Here is a 25,457-nt window from a genome sequence, read left to right on the forward strand (position 1 = left end):
AAAATCAAAAAACATCTCTGGGCAAATGGTTTTAAGTCGCCCGCCTTGGCCTCTGCTTCTCATGAATTTTTCCCTGAACCGCCGTGAGAATGTAAACAATTGCGTGACGCGAGCAGTCACCCTGAATACATAATTCGTTTCCAACAAACCGCAGATGGCTATCTTAGAACATTTGGGTGAATAAAGAAAAACACAATGGACCACTTTTAACTTACATATTTTGAAAGTCATCGCTTTGGAAATTTCGTTAATTAAAAACGCCAATTAAAAGCAATTTACTTGGGGTTCGGGTGTTGTTGCTATGTCGTTTTAAGCTGTCGTTCTTTCTTTGATCATTTTAATTACAAGAATGAGTTCTAGAAAGAAAATCGTTCTAAGTTCATTTGTTAAGCGTAATGACAAGTTGATATTGTTGGTTTGTAGCCTTACGTGATCTGAAGGAACGCTACAGTGATTACATTTGTTTGTTGATTTCGACGGATCGATTTTCGGTTAAACCTTTTTATTTGTACCAGCAACATTTAGTGCCTTTTCTCCTGCTAAAAAGTCGGAAAAAGTAAAGTAAACAAATCCTAGAAGTTTAAATCATAAATAAGAGGCATCAACAGTGCGAGTGTCTCGGTAAGCTGTTAATTTGAACAATTACTGTGCTGGACGGATTGCTTTCCAGGTTACGCGCGTACTATACATATAGTTCATTGTGTGCGAATGTTTCTGTTTCAAACAATTGAAATGCTCAATGCTTTTTTTTCTTTTTTTCTTCAGTCTTAAAACTTAAGGCTAGAGTTAGGCTAAACCCTAAACCGTTTTGGCGGCCAACCTATTTTTGGCTAATTGCTTAATCAAATTATATATATATTTCATTGAAATTCGCTCTTCCGTGATCGACTTCCGCGAACAAAACAAGATGGATGTTCGCTGTTCATTTAAGACTACAATTAATCCTGGTCAAAAGTGTTGGGACAGTTACGGCTGATGACTTCACAGGCAGCCTCTCTTAAGACCAAACCCGCGTAAGCCCGCCTACCCCCCTCCCCCCTGTCAATGTTGATAAAAATCGTGAAGGAAAAAAATCCTTGACAATAGCTTCAGAATAGCCACGTTTCAAGAATTGTTCACCTCCTAAAACAGTATTCTCGAACTAAAGAGACGATCAGATAGATATTCACGTCTTATTCCAATAATGACGATTTTTCAGCAATCGCGTTCGGTTCCAACTCAACTGTCTAACCACCTTCTATTGTCCCTTTTTCTTTTTTTCCCACATCCGATCTAGTCTTCAGAATAGCTTTATTTTCTTGCAACATTGCTGGGGGAGGGGGGGGGGCTCAATTGTACTTACTTCTATTCATCTTTTGTTCTAAAACGTTAAGGACGCAGTTGAAAACGTGGGTTTTATGGCCAGGATTGTAGGTTTACACTAGAGGAAATTGTTCCGGATTAGTGATGAATCTGGAACGTTTCAGTGCCGGATTAATTTTTGAATCCGAAATTTAAAGTGGGAACTTTGAATCCGAAACTTTTGAATCCGGAGAGTTTTGTCGTGTAAACGATTTTCTCTCGAATCCGAAGATTTTTCCGCCTATGATCTTTTGAGTTTGCGGTGGAACGAAAATGGCGGATTACATGATCCAGTCGTAGTCGAGTCGTAGGCTCATTGATGGCCATTTGATGGCGGTCGCTGGGTGATTACCTCGTGCTGTTTCAGGTGTAGGTAATCACTTTTATAATGGGTAAAGCCATATTCCTCAGAAACCCAATTTATACTTTACTGCGCAGATGACGGCGATGGCACGATCGAAAACCTCGACGGTTGTAGATATTAAGTAAAGACCAGAATAAATACCTGGAGGGACCTGACATGATGGACAACAGTACCGTGGTCAGCGAGTTGAAAGAAAACTTCAAACTGTCTCAACCTACCCCTAGCCTTATCTTCGGAGGCATTTTGTTTCTCGTTGTCGAGGCAACAAACTGCTTGTTAACTATTCCATCATGAATGTTCTCGGAGTTATCGTCGTGTGTAAATGGTTAAGAATCCGAATATCCTTTCACTGTAAACCCCATATAATCTGAATACTCTAAAATTGATGAATCCGGGAACTTTTACGAATCCAAAAAAACTCCTTTAGTGTAAACCTAGTCCTAGATCGACCACTGTAATGTTTATTTGTCTACCAGTGTTATGATCTGCAAATTTCAGTTAATTGATCAAACAACCAAAGTAGAAAAGATGGATTTTTTTCCCAGTATGATTGAAACTTAAACGCAATTTCTTCCTCGGCTAATTCAATTCAAGAAATTCCGGGTTTTCTAGCTGAGTTTGAGCATATTGTGTAGGTACAAATTTTCTACACAGCTAGAAGAGCTGAGATGCCGTCACGCAGTTAGTAGTTTATAGAATTTATGGTATTCCCGCTTGACTTTATTTGTCAGTCAATGATTCAATTGCCATAAACCATAGAGGATTGGTTATGTGTATCTTTAAAACTGCTAATGTATTGTAAGTTATCAGTGAAATCAATAAAATAAACAAGTGTTAAAATCATTTCCCGGAGTACTGTAGTAACGTTCTTTATCGGGGATGTCGTGGGTGTTGCAATGCAAATGAAAATATATATATGTGTATATATACTAACTTAAACAAAAACAAACAAACAAGCAAAAAAATTCCATTATTTTATCCACACAACGTTTCAAAAATTGCTTTCATCGGATTGCTGGCAACGAATATTTAATCGAGAGTGGCTATCCGCGTCACGCAATTGTTTACATTCCAACGGGGGATTTTGGGCAAAATCTATGAGAAACACAGGCCAAGGCGGGCGACTTGAAACCATTTGCCCAGAGATATTTTTTGATATCTTAACAGGTGGGTGTATATTTAACCCGTAGAAAGTGTTTTTATGGTATTTAAAGTTATAGCCCATAGAAAAATATGGCGATGTTTTTATGCAATAATTCTCTTGCGACACATTGTAAAATTTTGCGTGTCAGTTTGATCTCTTTTCGGGCTCAAAACTAACTTTGATTTATTTTATTTTTCGCTCAGTCATACCATGAAGACCTGAACTGAATATAAAATCCATTGAAAGATTCTCAAGTAGCTGTTCTGCGGAGCGCGAAGCAATCAAATATTCGGAAAATTCAGCAAAACCGGAAGTAGATTTTGAGCCCAATCGGGTCGAAATCGTTTTTGGCATATTTCTACCAAAGAAAGCTGTATTAGCAGAAACTAACTATGGTCCGTTTCTATTCTTACTAGGACCTATCTATGGACGAAATACAAGCGAATTAAATTTTTCGACTTGTGCCATTGATAGACGATTTAGGTCCATTTTTATAGGCATTCACTCTTAAAAGATTACATGGAAATCAACTAGCAAATTAAAAGGCAAGGCAGCCGTTAAGCTTAAATGCCCTTTGTGAGCTCTGTGATGCAGGTAAGTTTACGGTATATTTTGGCAGGCTGAAACTGTAAAACAAATGGTAACGAAAAAATGCAAACTTCTTATGAAACATCCAAAACCCAAGCATGGAAAATGACCCTATACCGATAGAAAAGCAGGAATCGAAAAGTATTAATGTATGCCGAGTCAGACGAGCGAGATAAAAATCTTACGTACTACCGCGATCAAGCTTTTTCACAACATTAGTCTAATATAAAGCTCTATAAAGACAGAAGTAGATCCGTGCATACGTGGTCGCGAAAAGCAAGTTAAATTTTTTCCGTTCCTTGGTATCCTCCATGGTGTTCTAGTCCATTTCCTCGGTTATTTCCCGAAACCAGTGGTCTGTGACCTGTGGTTTGAGGTCAAGAATCAAGTAAACAATACTGTAATTATAAATTTACGTTGCTTTTCGCGAACTTCCGAAAACAACGAAGGCGCCATCTTCTGGTTTTTTTTGTTTTTTTTTTCCTTCTTTTTTCACGTGACGTTTATAGCATAACAAATTGATCAGGATGTAAACTACATAACAGAAATTAAAAAGTTGTGACAGGCCTGCACGAACCCCGCTGTACACAAGTGTGTATTCTTTGCCTTTGGAGTTCGCCATGTACTGTTGCATTGTTTAGGCTCATTCATATTGCAAGATTTGTTTTAAGGTAATTTCCCTGAAATAAAGCTGTACATAGATTTTTTTTTTCAAACTTCATCCAATGAATATTTATCATATGAGAACTTTAATTATAAAATAAAAAAGGGGGTACCCATGCTCGTTAAGAAGTAGTGAGGCATTGAAAATATCCCATTTGAGCGTTATTTAATGCTTATTACAAGAACACATTCCAAGTTATTGTAAACTCTTTGTGAGCCCAGACTCATGAAAACACACCACAAACTACAGTCAATACTTGTGTCGGACGCAAATAAACTTTTTAAGTTTGATTTTGACAGACAGCTAAATCCTTGTGAAAATATTGGAACCAAATTGCTTGCCCCGCTATCAAACTGCAAAATAGAAAAGACTACAGTGCCAATGCTATTTTCCTTATTTATTCAATTTTCAACATAGAAATCAGATCAGTCTTTTCTCAAGCAAAGCTAATGATTAGTTGATTGAAATGACTGGAAAAAAATTGGGGTGCCGAGCTCGTTAGTGAGCTATAGCCATTTTTCAACCGACAGAACTCAATATCAAGGCAAACCGTCATGTTTTCAATGTGCGCGTGCACGAACGCGCGCTGATGACGCCATAAATTATGCGCAGTAAGGATGCGCAATGCAATACTGGGCAATGGTCTTAAGTTACTGAGTATTTGCTTTCGAGGGACAAAATACGAAACTTTCCGTGAACATTTTGCTTACTTCCATTATATATCGTGACGCCGGGCCCGGATGTGATTAGAACTGTTTGCAAGCAGTGGGTAGATTCTTATCACGGATATCGTATTATTTGTCCTCGTACGTTTTTCTTCGGAGACGCCGTAGCTTTACTTCGAGAAAGCTAGACGTTTCTCTAGAGACACTCTTATGTTTGTTGCGGCTATCTGATCGAGCTCATGTTTCTAGAGCTCGATGTATAGGTTTATTCCTCCTTTTGGTTGTTCTGACACCGCGTGATTCAAATGTAGTTGTTGACTGTTTTTGCGTGTTGTATATGCCATTAGGGACCTTAAGATACCAGGGCGGCACGAACTGGGAATGCGCGTGGGAACTCTCCACTCATCTCTCTGCCGTCCTCGTCTCGTCGAGGACGCCATTTCGCCCGACTTGCCATCGTATCGAAAACGTGAGTATTTTGCTCTTGTTTTGCCCTGACAAATGTTCCAATCGACCTTATTTTCGGATATATTGATGAGAATGTTTATTAGGCTCACATTTTTCGTAATTGTAGTGTAGAAATACCATTCTAAAATAGGGAAAAAAAATGTGAATAACAATATTCCTTGTCTTTTTGTGTGTGTTTCAGTCACTGCTCAGTCGCTGTCACTAGTGTGCAAGTTCAAGACGAAATACAAACTGTATGCATTGAGAACACATCAGTGTAAGTACAGTCGATAAAATGTTGTAAGAATAAGTGCCATGAAAGCATCTATCGAGCAAATAAAAGCCACATTTAATTTTCAAACTGATGTTGTTGTTGTCTTTTTATACTACCCGGAACTTAATGTAGTGTTTGTTTTATTTTTATAACGCTTGTTACAATTACAGAGGGAAATTGAAGTGTTCACCCAAAGTCCGGATTCTTCGGCGACCATGGCGACAGGATTCTGAAACGCTGTGGTGGTAAAAAGCCATTTGAAGCAGGTCGATCAGATCAGATTTTCCGCTTAATTTTTTCATAGGGAAATTCTGGTTTCTTTATTCAATACTGACAGAGATGATTGCTTCGCTTATAAAAAAGAATAAATTCAGCATCGACTGTTCACCATCGTTTAAGCTTAATAGGATAAGTGGTAATAGATGTCCAACAGTAGCAATTAAATGAAAGAATGAAAGATGCGAATGCAGCCATAACACTACTGGAAAAATGACCTGAAAAAATTTCAGGCTCTGAACGGGATTCGAACCCACGACCTTTGCGTTACCGGTGCAACGCTCTACCAACTGAGCTATCAAAGCCACATGAGAGCGGTCGTGTGTGAGTTCGGCCCTATATGTTCAGTGGACGTAATACTCGGCTCAAGCATATGAATTCCATGGTAATAGATGTCCAACAGTAGCAATTAAATGAAAGAATGAAAGATGCGAATGCAGCCATAACACTACTGGAAAAATGACCTGAAAAAATTTCAGGCTCTGAACGGGATTCGAACCCACGACCTTTGTGTTACCGGTGCAATGCTCTACCAACTGAGCTATCAAAGCCACATGAGAGCGGTCGTGTTTGAGTTCGGCCCAGACGACGATCGAATAGTATCCCATGATGCATCTGGTTTAGGCTTATATTATCACTGCGTACGTGACGTCATCATTTATTCCACGTTCTCGCGTGCTTTCACACTTGTCTGGATTCCGTGGCTTCTGCTTTTAAGATTACCGAGTTAGTTTATATTCACTGCGTTTCAAAGGAGAATTTTGCCGTTACAGTGAAGGGTTTTACTTGTGTTTCGTTGGTCTGTCGAGAAATACATATAAGCTATGTGGAAAGCATGGACGAACGAAGAAGAGCTCTCGTCCCTGTGGTTGTTGTGAATTCGCCTACGGACGAATTATTCGCTGGGGTAAGAAGCCCTGTGCTGATACGAATAAGTTACAACAGGTATATTCTCCGAAGAGAAGTAAAGGGGTTTTCTGATTTTTCTTTTGACATCTCTTGTCCGCTTCTTAGCAGGCTTGTTCCGTGTTGTGCCGTTTGCTGCATGACATCTCTTGATTACGGCTCCATTGAACTATTGAAATTTACGAAGTTAAACACTCCATTACTAAGGCTAGTTATCACTGCTGAGCATTTTGCAGTTTCGGAAAGAATAGTAACCAAAACACCTTCGAAAATAATCATTTTGACTCTAAAAGATGACCAAGCTCGGGAATAAAGCGCCAAACGAACTGAGGCTTGAAGCAGACATTCACACACGCAACACTGGTATGTTACGAAATTTCAGTCCACTTCGATCGCTTAAAAGGTCATAAAAATGTGGGTACTTCTCGGTACTTCTTTGCCAAAAATCATTATTATGTCTATATTTTGTGGCGTGATGCCCAAAAATCAAAGACATCAACATACTGTGCAAAGAAAAGCGAATATTCATGACCTTGTTACGGGTCAACGAACACTTTGTGATGCGAATAGTCATATAACACAATCAAATACAAGAATACTATAATAAGGCCGCGCTCTTAAACACTTACAAAACATTATAATCGTGTCAAAGATTTAAATAATGCACTTTTCTAACCTTTTACCGCAATAAATATAAGAAATAGATCGCGGAGAAAACCGCGTTATTTCACGCTGAAATCCGTGATAACTTCGATGTTGAGTCACGTACGTAGAAAATTGCATCATGGGATACTATTCGATTGTCGTCTGAGTTCGGCCCTATATGTTCAGTGGACGTAATACTTGGCTCAAGCATATGAATTCCATGGTAATAGATGTCCAACAGTAGCAATTAAATGAAAGAATGAAAGATGTGATTGCAGCCATAACACTACTGGAAAAATGACCTGAAAAAATTTCAGGCTCTGAACGGGATTCGAACCCACGACTTTTGCGTTACCGGTGCAATGCTCTACCAACTGAGCTATCAAAGCCACATGAGAGCGGTCGTGTGTGAGTTCGGCCCTATAACTCACACACACAGGTCATTTTTCCAGTAGTGTTATGGCTGCATTAGCATCTTTCATTCTTTAATAGGATAAGGTTTCTACAATCTCTTTAGTCTAAAGGATGTCATTGCTTTTTTGAATAGCTTTTACGAAGTTCAAGTTATTGACGTCGCCGTCTTTTGCGAAAATACTCATCTTAATCATTTTGCCTTTGGCGACACGACGGGGCCCGCGAAAGTTTGCCGCGTGCACTCCCGTTCCCGTCCTGGTCTTCCCGTCCTCGAATCTTAAGGTCCCTATTGTTCTGCTTAGTTCAGGCAAGACCATGGTCTCGATCCTCCATATGGATCTCATCGATCAGTTGCCGGTATTTGTAATATACACTGTACGTCTGTGGTTGCTAGCGCAACTGGTACATGCAGTGTGAGAATGTTAGACATTCTGCAGCTTGGTACAAACTTTCATGGTGTGTCCCCTTGTGACGGATCGAAAGTGCCTGGTTTCTATTGGCTATAACAGCTAGCTAATGGCGTAATGTATTTTTCGATTCCCATGTGTTTGAAGCTCCACCTTGTTATTTTGTGTTTCTTTGACAGCATTTTTTCTAGATTTCTAAGCACTCGATGGCTGATCTGTGGTGTGGAGCTATTTTGACATTTACGCACATGTTCCTTTTTGCAAACCCTCGTTTATAATGGGGTTGATGCTATATATTGAGTGCGTATTTTTTGCTTTATGCTCCTTGACGTTAGTTGACGGCTAGTATATCACGCACGAGGTAGAACGGGGCCTGTCCACAACAATCATATCAGTGTAAAATGATATGATACACGACTTGTATGGTTCGTGACATCTATGCGTTTGCCGGTCTCTGTTCGGTGTTTTTTCTACATTCGCCCATACCTGCAAACTCAACAAGCAATTCGTGAAACACAACACAACATTTTTGAAACACGAGTCAATATTTGTGAAACACAACGAAAATTTAGAGAAACGCATCAAATATTTGCCCCACACAGCATGATATTTGTGAAGCGGAAAAAAGCGGAAAAATAAACAAAAATTTTGCTTCAGAAATGGCTCTTAATTCCCTGTAACAGGCGAAGAAACAACCAGTTTAGCTAGAATGAATGAAGGGTATGAAGGTTAATCCCTTTTATAGGCCTTAACCCCCCTCGCTCCTGGGTGGATACATTCTGCACAATGCGTCATGCATTTTATATCTATTTCACATAGTCGTCAACTGGAGGCATTGCACCTGACGCCCTACATGATTCAAGCGCATAGACAGGAAGTCTGGCTTTGAGTTTCACCCTAGTGTATGACTTGAAGAAACAGCGGAAAGTCTCGCTAAATGACGGTTCACTTTCTAGGACTCTTCACTTTAAAAGAACAATCTAGCAGGCTGCATTGAACGATTTTTGTACTAGGGTCTCGTTTGCTCTTAAAGGACCTCAGTCACGGTATTTTGAGTTATTTTGGCCACATACACAATTACCTTTAAATGGTAGGAAACCTGAAAATAACTGTTTAAGGAACAAGGAGGGCTAAGGATGGAGAAGATTAACATGGATTACAAACGACGAATTTGAAAAATTGAGGCTAAACTTTTCAATATCCGCAAACCGTGACTGAGCCCCTTAAACACTTAATTTCAAGTATTTATGAAGTATTGTTTAACTGCGTTCCAGGTTGCAATGCAAGTCTGAAAATGAAAAAAATAGCATTGATGAAATTTGCTTATTTGGTGTGTTTCTTATAGAGGCAGTGACTGAACATTGTGCACAATGTACCTCTGCTTTTAGTCAATCGTAGTTTAGTTATTGATTTGCAAAAATGTTGGCATTGAAAGAATCGTAACATAGATTTGCGTGCAGTATCTTCCCGCAGTCTATTACCCTGGTTACTGGATTGACGGCCCTCCAAAGGCGGGTTAGTATACAAGGTGGGTGCGTGGAGAGCCCTGCAAAGGTAAAGTCTGCATACGAGCCAAGTGGAGCTTATCCCGGTTTCTGCAGCATGAATCGACTAGGAGCATTTCTACTCGCCCCTGGATGGGATGCTAGTCCATCGCAGGGTTACCCCCAGTATTAAGTTCGCTGGTACCCATTTATACACCTGGGTGGAGAGAAGCACTATGGGAGTAAAGTGTCTTGCCCAAGAACACAACACAATGTCCCCGGTCAGGGGTCGAACCTGGACCGCTCGATCAGGAAACGAGCGCACTAACCATGAGGCCACCGCGCCTCCCATGGAGAGCCCTGAACCGACTCAAAAGAGGCCAAATTTTTGTCATGATGTCAGGCAGTAAAAGTGAAATAGTTAATATATTGAGATGAAGAAGAGAACATCTTGCAAAGTACTTCTTCTCGCAATATTCTAGCTGAAATTCACATGGAGGGTTAAATCCTTTTTTTCATTCATCTACAAAGTTGTAGAAAGAAGCTGCGATTCCTTAGCTATTTCACTTAAACGGTCTCTGAATGTCTTAACTATAATAGTTCACCCATGGACACGATTGTCTCACGTGATCAGTTTTGACCAATTACAACAACGAGGCGAGTTTGTAATTGCTTGCAAATAAAGAGGGCGAGTATATAAATTATTTAAGTAGACACTGTAAAGGAATGAAAGAAGAAAGAAGATAAAGAGATTCGGAATAACGAAAGAAACAGAAAAAGAAACGCCATTCTATAATGCCAGCCGGTCGAGCAGTTAATGGCGCATCGGCATGTCCATTTTGCCAAGGGAAATCAAACCTGAACGGACTGCTGTCTTAAAACGGGAACCAAACGTAAGGAGATCATCATTACTTTGTATTTATTGGTTGGAATTCTCTTCATTGAGTGGGAACAGGAGCCATAATCGGGGACGGAGACCGTAAGTCTTGGGATCCGCGCGCACCTATGATATGGGACAATTTTTCTATTTTTAGAACAAATTGCGCCATCCTGACGTCATATATCCGCACGGATCCACGCACATGTCAGGGGCTCTCGCGTGGATGTTGTCACGTTGCGTGATCAAATGGTGAGAGTTGAGAGACCTTCAGAGATTATCTTGCGTATTTTTCACAGCGATGGCAGGGAATAAGGCAGGGAATACGAACCAGGGTGCTTACATGTAGTTTTATGCTTTGAGCTAACGGAAAAGGTGGGTTTTTCAGGGTCGAAAACAAGACTTCAATCTCGCGCTGGAAATGAATAATAAGATCTGGTCGCGCTAGTTGTAAGCTTACGCGTATGTTTTTGCGTTTGTTCTGACTTAAGAATATAGCAAGAAAACTCTCTACTCTGGTATCGAGTTAATTTGTGAGTTTCTCAGACAACGGTTAATCATAACCAAAACCTGTTTTGATGGTTTCTTATTGTTTCTGCTTGTTTGGTGAGTTTGCAAAAGTTTTTGAAAGGAAAGTCTGACGCGTACAATTAGCTCATTTGCATAGTGCAGCTCGTGCACTTTCAAGTCCGAGTCGGTGTTTTCAATTATCAACAAATCTTGACAAAGATTTCTTTCGTTATCTTTTGTGCTGAGATGCTGCAACAAAATTCGCGAACGCAAAAAATGCTACTAACATCATGTGTGGTTCTTCAACATAAGCATAGTGAAGTTTTACACTGGGGAAATGAAAATAAACAAGGAGTTTTGATAACTCGATCAACAAAATCGAAATCGTTTTTTGAAGTTGATTAAAGAAAGCGTCAACGTAACTTTGCTGATTATTTCTGCTTTATTCACGTATTTTCAGCTTAGTTTTTAATATGTTCTCAAACATTTATCAATCTTAAACATATTTAAAAACTATAGAGTTATTGTTTGAGTTCGATGTACGTTTTCACACGAAAGTGCGGCGCAAGCACAATTTGTCATGTTTACTGACTGTACAAAACAAGCATCGGCGGGCGCTCTCATTCATCGACAACAGAGAATTTAGTGGATTTTTACACGAATAAGACTGAGCAGTATCTACGGACATAAAGTTATTGGGCCTTGATGAAACAGCAAGCGTTGCTTACAATTCAGGCGAAATTCAAACTGACCAAACTAGCAATTATTTTGTTTTACTTTTCAGTCGCGATAGACTGGCAAATTGCTCGCAAGCGTGTGGCAAGAGGAGCTAGGAAACTATGAAGTCCTAAAGCTCTGCTATATCTAAATATATCCAGCTGGTTTTTTGCTGTGTAATGGAAAAGCTGTTAATCTTCAACATATGTGAAATTTGAAGTGGAGTAATGTACAGCTCATGTAAAAGAAGCATCCGTCGGAACACAACTTGGTCAGCGATATATATAAGCTTGAAGCGGAACATACCTAAATTCGACTCTGTCTTACTTCACTCAAACTGGAGCAGCTTACGACGAAAATACTTAAGAAAAATTCCAACAGACGTAAACGCATTGAGTTGTGGGCCAAAAACATGAAACATTTCGGGAATTTCAGACGCCATTTCCCCCGCGCGACATCCGCAAAAATCCTCGCAGCATGTACGCGCGTGTGCCTTAGGCGATGGCGCAATTTGTTCTAAAAATAGAATTATTGTCCCATATCATGGGGACGACCCCAATACTAGAAATGGCGCGCGCTTACGGTCTCCGTCCCCGATTATGGCTCCTGGTGGGAAACAAGAATATCCTAAATTATATTTTGGAATTATGTCAATAAGGATGAGTAGGATAAGTAATACACATTCTGTTGACTAACCTGAGAATTATCAATCACCTTAAAACTAACATAAAATGGCTTTTTTCTTATCCCCTTCGATGGAAAGGGGAAGTATTATTTGACGAATAAAACAATCCTTCAAAAATTATCCGAAAGCGAGCGGGGTTTTCAAGTATCGTTTCAAATTTTTGATAATGCATGCGTGCCTAGAAACTGTGCAAATAAGACGAATAAAACACTCAATCTTAATCATTTCCTTGTAATAGTTTGAACGCATCTGCCATTTTTCCTATCACAGTTTTTAACATAGCACACTTCATCAAACAATGGATCCCTGTCATTAGGTACATGGCCAAATAAACGAATCTGTTGAGGTGTTGGTTTAATGCAGCAGTATTAATTGTCGAAACAGAGTCGCATTAAAGCGTGAAAAAAGTATGTGTACCTAAATTACCAAACTTTTATTTTTCTCATCGGAACAACTTCTGCTTACCTTTGTTTTGAGCGACGCGCGCAAAAACCTTATTTTCTCGTCCGAAAAGGATAAAATGACATAATTTGCGGAGCGTTTTCCCTGCCTTTTGTGGGAGACCGCAGACGTTTCCTAAATAATGTTTATTTAGTACCGCCGTATCAATTTATTGCGACGGCAAACGCAGCACTTCGAGGTTCAACTTTTCTCTCGCGTTACCGAAAGAGTCTGTTATCAGTGATTTTGATGATGTTTTGATCTCCCCAACATATTCCTTGTGAACGAATAATTGAACAAGATAGGTTATTTTAACTATGACAACCAATTGCTGTAAGTCAAAACTAGAACGGCTCTGTTATTGTTGACTTATTCGATACATTCATAAAATGTATAAACAGTCAGCATGGAATACGGTGTTGAAATGAAAGAATTAAATAATACACATGTAAAAAAATTGGAGGAGCAGTATAGAATAGATGATATAGATAACTGTAAATTTATATTACAAGGTTCTTCAAAATATTTTGCGCTACTTTTCACCGAACTGTTTACAATAACACGACTTGATTGTTTTTCTTGTTTCATTGATTGTACACGTAACTTTCTCCTTCTCGTCCTTCATAACTGATACATCATTTCACTAAAGTGGCAGTCAAACTTCAGGCTTGGACCGATAAGCCAGTAACTGATATTAAACTGAGAGATTTTCAAAAATGTTTCGCAAATCGAGTTTCATTTTAATCTTTTGCATCCTGGTGCAGTCGACGACTGGCTCTACCAACGGCAAAGCTAAATATGCCCGCTTGAAAACGGCGTTTGGTGGCAAAACAATGCGGCGAGCTGACCAAACGTTTAACATCTACAACTCGTGCTGCGGGAAGATTGAACGAAAACTCTTGACTGATATCAAAGCCAAAATCGACTCTTTGTCTGACATAGGTGAATTGCCTTTGGTCCATAAGTGGTTCACATTTTGGTCTGGCGTTGAATTAATCTCGTTCCTAGCTCTGATTACATCTTCATAACTTTTAACTTCATGTTGTTTTCATCAGGTTCGGTCAACAGAACTGCTTGTCCACAACGTTGGGTTCTTCATGGAAAGTCATGTTCCTCATCATCAACATTCCAACACTGAAGGGGAGCGACGCTCGAAGAACTTGCCAGAATCTTGGAGGGGATCTCGCCATAATCAGGACAGCTGGGGAAAATAACTTCGTCTTTGGCCTGCTGAAGAAGCAGAAGACAATCACAGAATGGGGCGTGTGGCTTGGTTTTATCCGAAAGTCCGACAGCAAGTTTTACTGGATTGACGACACTCCACTGAAGGGTCATTATTCTCCGTGGGGAAGTGGCCAGCCAAACAATTCGAATAACAACGAGTACTGTGGCAACATGTTCGGAAAAGGAAGTAGGGCGGGAAAGTGGAACGACTTATGGTGCTCCCTGAAAGAGAGCCAATTGAAGTACGCCCCAAATATTCTGTGCCAGAAGAAGGCCAATTGAACTAATGGTGCTCCTATTTTCTCGATTTTACAGTAGAATTATATCAAAATCAAACTGTTTTTGGCCGGGTTATAAGGTATTTCGCTTATTGTACAGTGGTTATTGTCAGACAAGTCATCCTGTTGATTCCAATCGTTTTATCTTTTCGTTTGAGCTGTTGCGTAATTTTGATGGCGTTAAAATAAAAGTGGTGCATGGTTGCAAATTGTCAAACGTTGCAATTATATATGCTCCTATTTTTAAAAACACTCCTCACCCTTACAAATTTTAAATTGGAAGATTACTAAGTATTTTTGATGCGATTTTGTTTAGGGGTTAACAATTAGAACAAAATCAAATATTTTAGAAAGATGACGAAAATCGGCATTCCGTATAGCTAGTTTCGGGAACAAAACAAAATAGTAAAACATACATCACGAAAGATATACAACAATTAGACTGCTTAGAAAAGATATTCCCTGCAACAAGTATTGGTCAGTAAGCTGCAATCTGAACATCCTTCAGAAGTGGGACAATATACTCAAGAGGAAAATTGTGGTTAAAAGTTGTGGTTAAAAATTGTGGTTAAAAGTTTATTTATTCAGTCATGAGCTTCGCCACACCAGGCTCGAAGTCACCAATGACCGAGTTTCATACTCAAACAGTGAAAAATTGTCACTGAAAAACTTTTAAAAGTCTTTAAAAAATACCAAGAACAGATTTTGTAGGGGCTGGTACTTTTATTTCTCTAAGAGATTTATACTAAGAGCGTATCTTCTCTTTCATAAAACTTGGAAATGCTTTACTCCTGAAATTACCACCTTCAATTTGAGAAGACAACTTATCTGCGCTAAATATCATTAGTTATGTCGCTGTTTAACTTTTCTTTGAAATGTCAAACGTTAATTATTTCTTGAGACGCGACCTTATTAGAAACAAATTCTATGGTCATATCGGGATCAGTTAGTGGGGTCCTGAGCACACCTAAGGGCCATTATTATATGGCTCTGTCTCAAGGACTGGAAACTTCGAAATTCACGAATTTGATTGGCTGAAATTGATATTGAAAGCGGTCTACATTTTCCCATCGAGACCGGCATCTAGACCGGTAATTTTTGGCGGTGAAAAAGTTGCAAACTAAAATGCAAAATTATTGACTCTTTTCTTCTAACAACATTTATTTTTGAAAGTGTCAAAAGCCTGATGAGAAAAGGAAGTAAAGAGGACGAGCAAACTTTGGCAGAATTAAATTCAGCTCATCGCCGTTCGCAAGCCAAATGTCAGCTGATACAAACCAGTTACATTAAACAAATTAAATCGTTCTTGTTTGCCATATAATAAACATCTTATCAACCACACGTGGTCGGTCTTTATGGGAGATTCTTGGCCTTCTTTTATCCAAGTGAGACCAATTTTTTCCGAATGTCACCCACTTTTCCAAGTGTGACCCATATTTGTAAGTGTGCCCCATTTTTCCAAGTGTGATCCTTTTTTTCAGTGTGACCCATTTTCCCAAGTGTGACCCATTTTTTCAAGTGTTATCCTTTTGTAAGAGTGCGACTCATTTTTCCACGTGTAACTCTTTTTTCCAAGTATAGCCCATTTTTAGTGCAGAGTGCACTATTGGGATGGTTATGGGGGTTGCCTGCCGCTAAGGAACTAACTCGCTATGGCGCTATGGCGCTATGGCACTATGGCCCTATGGCGCTAAGGTGTAAACTTTAATGTTTGTTTAATTCATTAATTTCAATTAATTAATTAGCATTGCGGCAAGGGGGTCGGGTGGGTTACTTAAGTAAAACTTGTTCCAAGTGTGACCCTTTTTTGCAAGTGTAACCCCGTTTTTACCAAGAGTGACCAATTCTCAAAATGTAACCAATTTTTCTAAGTGTGACCCAGTTTTTTCCAAGTGTGACCCATTTTCCAAGGTGTGACCTATTTTTTCTCAAAGTCTGACCCCTTTTTTTGCAATTTCAAAAATGTGGCGCTTTTTTTTTCAAGTGTGTCCCATTCTTACAAGTTTGATCGATTTTTCCAAGTGTGACCCATTTTTCCAAGTATGACTCATTTTTCCAAGCGTGACCCATTTTTCAAAGTTTAATCTTTTTTTAAGTGTGACTTCCTATTCCAAGTGTGACTCTTTTATGCATGTGTGAACCCCTTTTTCCCAAGAGTGACCCATTTATTGAATTTGACTTACTTTTCTGAGTGTGACCCATTTTTCCAAATGTTACTTATTTTTCCAAGTGTGACCCATTTTTTCCAATTGTGACCCATTTTTCCAAGCGTGACCCTTTTTTCCAAGTGTGATCCATTTTTGCATGTATAAAACTCCTTTTTCAAAGTATGACCAATTTTTTTAAGTGTGACCCACTTTCCTAAGGGTGACCCATTTATCCATGTGTCACCTATTTTTTCCAAGAATGACCCATTTTTCCAAATGTGACCAATTGTTCCAAGTGTAACTCCTTTTTCCAAGAGTGACCCCATTTTTTCCAAGTGTGACCCATTTTTCCAAGTGCGATCCTTTTTTCCAAGTGTGACCCATTTTTCCCAGTATGACTCCTTTTTTACAAGTGTGACCCACATTTGCAAGTATAACCCATTTTTGCGTGTGACCTATTTACCGAAGTGTCACCCATTGTTCCAAATGTGACCCACTTTTCTAAGTGTGACCCATTTTTCCTAGTGTAACCCACTTTTCTAAGTGGGGCCCATTCTTGCAAGTGCGTCCCCTTTTTTCCAAATGTGACCCATTTTTTCAAGAGTTACCCATTTTTACAAATGCGACCCTTTTTTCCAAGAGTGCACCCTTTTTTTCCAAGTGAGATTAATTTTCCAGATGTGACCAATTTTTTCAAGGGTGACTCATTTTTCCAAGTGTGACCCAGGTTTTTTTCAAGTGTGACCCATTTTTCCAAGTCAGACCCATTTTTCCAAGTCAGACCCATTTTTCCAAGTTTGACATATTTTTCCAAGTGTGACCCCCTTATTTTCCAGTGGACTCACTTTTCTAAGTGTGAGCCATTTTTCCAAGTGTTACTCATTTTTCGAGGTGGACCCCATTTTTTCCAAGTGTGACACATTTTTTCAAATTTGAGCCATTTTTCCAAGTGTGAACCATTTTTCCAAGTGCGTCCCCCTTTTTTAAGTGTGACCCAATTTTTCAAGAGTGACCGAGGTGTAACCCATTGTTCCAAACGTGAACCATTTTTCCAAGTGTTACCCATTTTTCGAGGTGTGGTCCTTTTTTCCAAGTGTGACACATTTTTTCAAATTTGAGCCATTTTTCCAAGAGTTAGTATAACAGAATACAATACAATGCAATAATAAAACAATATATAATATAATAATTTAGTAATGTAAGATTTTTGCTGACAACTGTCACAATGATCATCTTAAGGTGTTCATTTTCTCTGAACACTTCAGACGTTGGACGTTCCTTTCTTTAAGGGTACACGTTAAAGTCTTTGACTCTGGAATCGTCATCGGAAGTAAACTGTAAAATACAGAAAATCAAAATACATTTAGAGACAAACTGATCCTGGCGGACGTTATTTTTAAAATAATAAATAAAACAATCAAACATTTCTATAGCCGTAAATGCACTTGGTCCCAAGCTACCATGAGATAGCTGGTTTCAAGCTGGTAGGTATGCCACTCAAACAGACGAAGCAAATATTACAAAAGTAGTTAACAGGGCACGTTGACCACATTCACTAAAGCCGCCATGTTTGCTTTCACATTGATGCAAATTGGATACGTGATTTATGAAGGGGCAAACTTAAGAAATGTTACTGGATAACTCAATTCCCAAGAGGAATAAAGAAAGGAAATTGAACTGGAAATCCAGGAATTATGCGAGATAAAAACCTCAAAGTTGTTCAATGGTGTGATGAATACGTGTAAACAGTCTCAACAATTTAAAAGGGGCGCATTTTTGACAAAGTTCTTAATACCATAAACTGCCACTTATAAGACCTCCGCTTATAAGCCCACCTCCCCCCACCCCCCCCCCCCCCCGATTATAGGCCCATCTATAAGCGGCAGTTTACGGTATGCAGAATAATGATTGGAAATCGTGATTTGAAAGAAATTTAGTCAAAATTCTACTAAAACAATTAGATTTTTCGCTTTCGATTCATTTATTCTATGGAGTAACTTTTTATCCCTTGTTATTATCTAGTATAAAAATGCCTGCTTTTATGCATCATTGCAGCAGTCGTTTGCCATCAACTTGCTAGTCAAGAAAATGTGACTGTAAGGCCTTAGTTGACTAAAATGACTTACTTGTTCAGTAAACTGGTCGACACAAGCCATTCTTATGCGCTCGCTGGTGGCAGGACTGTCCAGTCTGAAGTTACTTTCAACACCTGACTCACGTCTTAAGAAGTAAAACATTAAATAATTTTAGGCTTTTGAGTTTTATTTGAAGATAAATGAGGTTGACATTACTGCAATGCAATCTAACTCCTGTTACGGTCTCGCTTGACCGCCAGAAAGAAACTATAAAACTCTTCTACGAACCCAACTTACTTATTTAATAATATGTAATATAATCTTAGCTACAAAGGAGCGATTTCTAAACAATGCAATCTACTACTAAACTAAGTTAAGCCTACCGCTAAACTTGAGTCACCACTGACACAAACTCACAACAAATCTCGGTGTCCCCTTACGGTCCACTTGACCTTAAACAGAGTTCCTCAATAGCTTTCACAATTGCAATATCACTCTATGGCTTTTCCACTCGGTCTTTGCCGAGAACTAACTGGGTTGTAGCTTCTTCTCTCGGTCTCTGCCGAGAACTAACGAGACTTTATAACTTCTTCTCTCGGTCTCTGCCGAGAACTAACGAGACAATCTATACTACCTAGATGATTCTTTATATACATTTATCAAATATTCTAGAACATTCTTGAAGCTTCTATTTATGTAACATGACATTATCATTACATCATTCGGTAGAATGTTCTAAAATGTTCCATAGCGTGACAATAGAAGGTTCTGGCACAAACATTGCGTGACTAAACATTCTAGAAGTTTCCAGAAATCAATATTTACGTGTGCTCTTCATATCACTCCCTCCCTTCGTTAACTTTGGTCTTTTGTAAACTACAACAACACCTCCCATCATACACAATTCTATCTCCTTATACCCACTGAGTTCAGTGATGACTTGGGAACCCAATAACTCGAGGATCCAATTACATGACATCTTTAGAGCCACAAAGGCTGCTAGAGTATCGACTGCCTTTATATAGCTTTTTTATAATCCACCAAGAGGTAAAACATGAAATAACTTATGTCTGACAAGTCGTGACACGGACACGATGGTATAAAATATTTTGAACAATATCAATGCGGGTACTTAATGGAATTGAAAGGGACTTTACCAATGATTGCCAGTAACAATAATTTTTCTCCTTCAGATACAATTAATTAACACATTATTTGACGATATAACCTCATAACTTGTGTGTGCGTCCATGACTGTAAGTGACCTCTCCGAGTTTCGCCTCTCGGGAACATGACATAAAATAGTATATTTTTGTTTTGCAACAAATAAGTGAAAGCGTTAACGGGATAAGTCAATTACTACAAAGTTACAAAACAGCCAGAGTTTTCTTCAGATTTTTAAGAGTTCAGTAATATATGTATTAGTTCTTAGGGCCAGGGCTAGCTCTTGTAATTTTATTGCTCCTGTTATAGGGGTGTCCTGGGATTGTCACTCGAAGGAACTCACCTGGCGTTCGTGATAGCATCTTTAATGGCGAAGAAAACTGAAGCAGAAAGCAAAAGGGGAGGCTTTCCAACACCCTAAATTGAATGAAAGAGCACAATTGCAACTTCAGTTTAAAGAAGTGAGAAATCGAGCAAGTTCCAGTCGTCCGCGTGCTACTGATCAGATCCAAACCTTCCAACAAAGTTAGCAATAATACTTCAAAACAACAATAAAGGTCACGAAATGTTTTACCCAATCAATCACTAAATCGACCGGTAAGTTAATCCAACAGTTAGCCATTCATTCAGTCTGTCAGTTAGTTACGTAGGCAGTCATTTGAACCATCAATCAGTCAGTCAGGCAGTCAGTCAGCTGGACACTCGATCAGTTAGTCCGACTAGAAAGAAAGTTAGCAGTCAGGCCACTGGATACAGAACGAGCAGACACAGTCAGGAGATCTGTCAACACCATCCTTCAACAGGCACAACCACCCACGCCCAACATCACGAAGGAACAGCAGGAGGCTCTTAAAAGCCCAAAAGAGGACAACTCCATCATGGTCCTTCCGACTGACACATACCACGCAAAAATGTCAGCGCTAATTGATTCCGGACCATACCAGCTGCTCAACAAAGATCCGACAGACCGCTTGACCCGGAAGCTATCTGAGAAGCTGCTAACTCTGAAACGGAATGGACACATATCAGAGACGGTTTATAATAAGATCAGACCCCGACACAAACAACCACCTAGGATCTATGGTTTGCCGAAGATCCACAAGGCCGACATACCGCTTAGGCCAATTGTGTCGTGTGTCAACACCTTTGCATACGACCTGTCTGCTTTCTTGGCTAACGTATTATCTCCTCTTGTAGGAAACTCGAACTTCACAGTGAAAAACTCAACTAACTTCGCCTCCACCATCGCCAGTGAAGAGATCCAGCACCACGAGATCATGGTGTCTTTCGACGTAGAGTCACTGTTTACCAACGTACCGATCGAGGGCGCCGTACAAGCTGTGCTACAAAAAAAATGGAGAACGACGCAGGCCTGGCCGGCCGCACGACACTTACACCAGTTCAAATTGGGGACCTGTTGGATTTCTTATTAAGATCTACGTACTTCCAGTACAACGGATCGATTTACGAACAACGAGACGGCGCGGCAAAGTCTACATCGGAGAAACAGGGAGATCTATGCAGGAGAGGATCAAAGAACACGACAGGGATATACGACTCGCCTGTACCCAGACCTCCGCCGTTTCTGAACACACCCACGAGACCGGCCACTATCCTATCTGGAATGAGGTCAAGTTTATTGATCGAGATCCTCACTGGTACACACGTGGGGTCAAGGAAGCTATTCACATAAGACTTCACCCTAATACCATCAACAGGAATAGTGGAATTGAAATTCCTGAATCATGGATGCCCACGATCAAAAAACACAACAACAGGAGAACGGTACAACAGCGGACCACTGAGGGAACAGCTACTCGTCGGAACAATGGAACAATAGGAGGATCGAAATGCACCAATCACAGCCGACCTTTGTGATATAAATGATTCCGTGCGATCAGTCGACCTTATCGCCTGAAGAAGACCAGCAGTAAGCAGTCGAAACGTCGCGATCTACATCTAAAGTGACTACATCGTGTGACAAACGATAATACACTTCATTATTTCACCTGCAATTTTCTCAAAAACGCTCTCACAATTTTATATTTAAAATTTACCGTCGCTAAGGCAGCTATTTCAAGTCGTAGATCGCGACATCGTAAACGAAAAATTACCCTTAATGATAAGGTAAACGGGTCTTTAATAAAAAGGGGGCATGAGGTCATACTGTTACCATGGTAACTCACATTTTGGTAAAACGTATGTCATTTGTAACTTCATGACACCAGTAACGTTCGATTTTCTGTTGGATTGATAGTCTCTTAAAGTTGAACAGTATCGTTACTCCGTTCGAACCACTTTAATTCGTCTTTCCCATGACACTCAGTACTTCGTAGAACTTTACGAAATGTTTGTACTTTCTCTAACTAAAAAAGGTTAAAAGACGAAATTAAAAAAAATATCGCCACAATGTTGAACCAAAATAACGAATAATTTGCGTGTAAAAACGTGACAGCACGACACATGCGACATGCTGATATAGTTCGAGCGTGCACGATGGGATTTCGAAAGGTTGCGAGCAGAAGTTTCCTCTCGTCTCTCACCGAGCAGAATTGAAAGGGGTGTCTGGAAAACCCGAATAGCGAATAGCGAATAGTCCCGAATAGTGCGAATAGTCTCGAATAGTGCGAATAGTGGCGAACAGTCGCGAAAAGTGGCGAATAGTGACGAATAGTCGTTAATAGTCACCGCTTAGATCTAATATCCTGCGTTAATTAATTATCCAAATAAGTAACGGAATTTATTACCTTTTCTTCTCCGGACTCAGGCTAGGGCTGTCCATCACCGACATTAACAAAACAGAAAACAAAAGGCCGAGGAAAACCTAATAAAGACGCATTTGCGCTTTTGCAGCGATCAAAACAGAAGAAATTACGTTTAGAAACCCTTTCGGCCTGATATGCGTCTGTTCTTTTTAGCGGGAAAATCCCAGCCTACGTTGCTGCGAGGTTGACTGCGAGATACTGGGTGCCGTATTTGCTACGATTTGCCTCTATTTGCCACTATTTGCCACTATTCGCCACTATTCGAGACTATTCGCACTATTCGTCATTCGCTATTCGGGACTCTTCGCTGTTCGCTATTCGTAACTATTCGCTACTCGCTATTCAGGTTTTCCAGACACCCGAATTGAAAGAGAAGAGAATATCTCTGTCTGGCATGGTATTGTTCTCTACGTAAACAATATCACAGAACGTCGGTAAATATGCCAAGGTCCTGTTGGGGGAATCTTGTCTCAGTGTTAATTCTAAACGCTGTAGGTTCGCAGTTTCAAAAGATCAAGTATGAGTTTCGACCTCTGAAAATTATCATTTGCCAATGCGTTCTCAACTGCTAAGAATTATTACACAACTAGATAGAAATCACGAACGGTTTTCACTACTTCAAAAAAAATATAAACCCTCTAGTTTCTAAATCAGCGAATCAGATTCTCGTTTATGCTACGCGTAACCAGTGGAATTTTTCAGAACGTACCGACGAAAACCGAGGTAAATCGTGAATATTCTTCATTGAATTCCTTGCCCTTTCCCTACCAAGGACGTATATATACGTCCTCGGTTTTGTCACGCAACGACCGAGGACGTGTATATAAGTCCTCAATCCTCAAACAAAGGACACAACTGAGGGCCGCTTATTCACGATGGCTTGCATCAATTATCTCCGGTTTTTGAGAAAAAAATCATTATGGCCGCTGGTTGGAGAGGGTGTTTGGCTCTGGCAGGGAAGGGAGTAGCTAGTAATGCAATGAGTTTCATGTCAAAAATTATCAATTCAATACTGTTGCAAGAAGTATTAACATCACATATGATGCAGCGCACATTGTTATGTCATGTCATATTCATCACGAAATGATCAATGTCGCCGTCACGATCGAGTATTTTAAACGAAATTTAAAAGTTCGCCGCTCTGCTAAGTTAACGGAAAACGGCAGAACCTTAACGGTTTCAGCTTCTAAGGGTAAAGTTAATTTCCTACTTTGAGAAGGAAACAAACAACAAAATCTACTGAACCGTGACTGCCCAATACTTCAGAATTTTAAAGTGGTCCAGTTAATCCCGTACCTGAACTTGAACATTTTTAGCTCTCCGTCTCCAGCTGGAAAATCTGCCATGCTTTGTTTCAGGTATTCGTGAAGTTTTGAGCTATCAGAGGTGTACTCCTCCATTACCTGCTTCCAATATTCCTGAAGTTTTAGGGCTTCTACGTCGTGATCCTCCATGTTGCTTGACTTCAACCAAAATGAATATGCAATGCTATAACTGACGTCATCTGAATGTTTGACGTCATGTCACGCTATAATGTCACGCAGTTGCCTAAACATACACGATCACTTTTTACGCGATTTTTTGGTCGTTAATCAACAACTATACGGCATTAATAATCATCTCAAAATACATTTCGGTGTATATTTTCTAAAGTAGATACGCTCGTAAACATATAACAATCTCCATCAGAAGCCCATCAGAAGGAGCGGCGATGCAACTCCCATACTAAGCTAGACTTTATAAAAGTCCTTTCCAATTATACTTCCCTGGCCTGTTGGTTTCACTCGCGACTTCGTCGCTCAAATACCAAGGATTGAGCAAAGGTCGACTTGTGGCAAGTCTAATACTAAGCCTTTGTCACAGCATTTTTACAGACCGGTCTATTTTTAGGCTTCTTCTCCCGCGTAATAGGTCAGTTTCGGTCTACATGAGCGCGCATCGGCAAGGAAATTTTCCTTTTTTTTTTTCCATTTTTGTTTAAAATTTTGTTTTTGTTTTTAATCTTCCGGTGAAATGATAACGTCAGTTAAAAATGAAGTCCATGCTTTTGATTGGTCACTGTTGTTCCTCCGGGGGTCTGAATTCGCGGTAAATTCAAACCACAAATAGATCGGTCTGTGATACGCCGTGACAGGAATATGGGGTAGTTGCACGCTCCTAGTGATGGGCTCCTGTCCTTTGTTTAAGTACTGCATCAGCAATGATTCGATTTAGCGCCCTTCTTCCATTAAATACCGCATTTCCTCCGCACCCACCCCACCCCCAGGGCTCGGCTTGGGTGTCCCATATTTTGACAAGTGAAAGTGACATACTGGACATTAGCATAGATTAGACTGACTAGAAAAGTGAATTTTTGTAAACTGCTTTCTTATATAAACGTCACATTGAACATCTTAACTCGGAATAAACAGCATAATGCTGTAATGACCGTGAGGAGGCAACAGTTTTAGCCTACGTGTAGCCGTAACCCACCCACCGAAGAAAAACGGGAGGGAGGGAACGTCCAGTAGTTGCAAGCAGTTATATTTTGACGAATCAAGGGCTATCAGTTATAAGGTGATGTTACAATGATTAGTATCACACAAATACCTAGTCATTGTTGAACAAGAGGTGGTTATAAAAGGTTACAATAGCAACAGCAAAAACAGCTCTTAAGGGATTATAACTCAGAAAAAGCTCGGTGACCCCTACATTTTATCGTGGAATTGTAATAAGCACGATTTTATGAATCTTTTGACAGCGGCTTAAAAAAAAATCTGTCGAAGTGGTTCTGAGCCAACTTCATATCTTTTTTTTTTTTTTTTTTAAATAAGGTGGTCCTCGACTAGACGTTAAAGTTAGTGTTCGACACATTTAATAACATTACGTGTCAACCTAACTCCAGCATTTTATTAGGATTGACAATGTCACGTGATAGGAGCATACCAGTGGCAGATCTAGGGGAGGGGCCCGGGG

General features: G+C 39.8%; 1 long non-coding RNA gene and 1 pseudogene across 1 annotated transcript; one reads left to right on the forward strand and one right to left on the reverse strand.

The window, feature by feature from the left end:
- The first annotated feature begins 13,473 nt into the window (after positions 1-13,473).
- Positions 13,474-14,560, forward strand: LOC149111309 (C-type lectin mannose-binding isoform-like; annotated as a pseudogene).
- Positions 14,561-17,656: 3,096 nt separating this feature from the next.
- LOC110065028 (uncharacterized) lies at positions 17,657-24,003 on the reverse strand. Its single transcript, XR_016207824.1, has 4 exons — positions 23,799-24,003; positions 20,081-20,154; positions 18,625-18,718; positions 17,657-17,833 (listed from the first exon to the last, which is right to left on the reverse strand). It is a non-coding gene; the product is annotated as an uncharacterized LOC110065028 (long non-coding RNA).
- Between the last annotated feature and the right edge of the window lie 1,454 nt (positions 24,004-25,457).

The sequence above is a fragment of the Orbicella faveolata genome, unplaced genomic scaffold, assembly GCF_042242905.1.
Source record: "Orbicella faveolata isolate gen_17 unplaced genomic scaffold, um_ofav_v1 contig_24, whole genome shotgun sequence".
NCBI classification, from domain to species: domain Eukaryota; kingdom Metazoa; phylum Cnidaria; class Anthozoa; order Scleractinia; family Merulinidae; genus Orbicella; species Orbicella faveolata.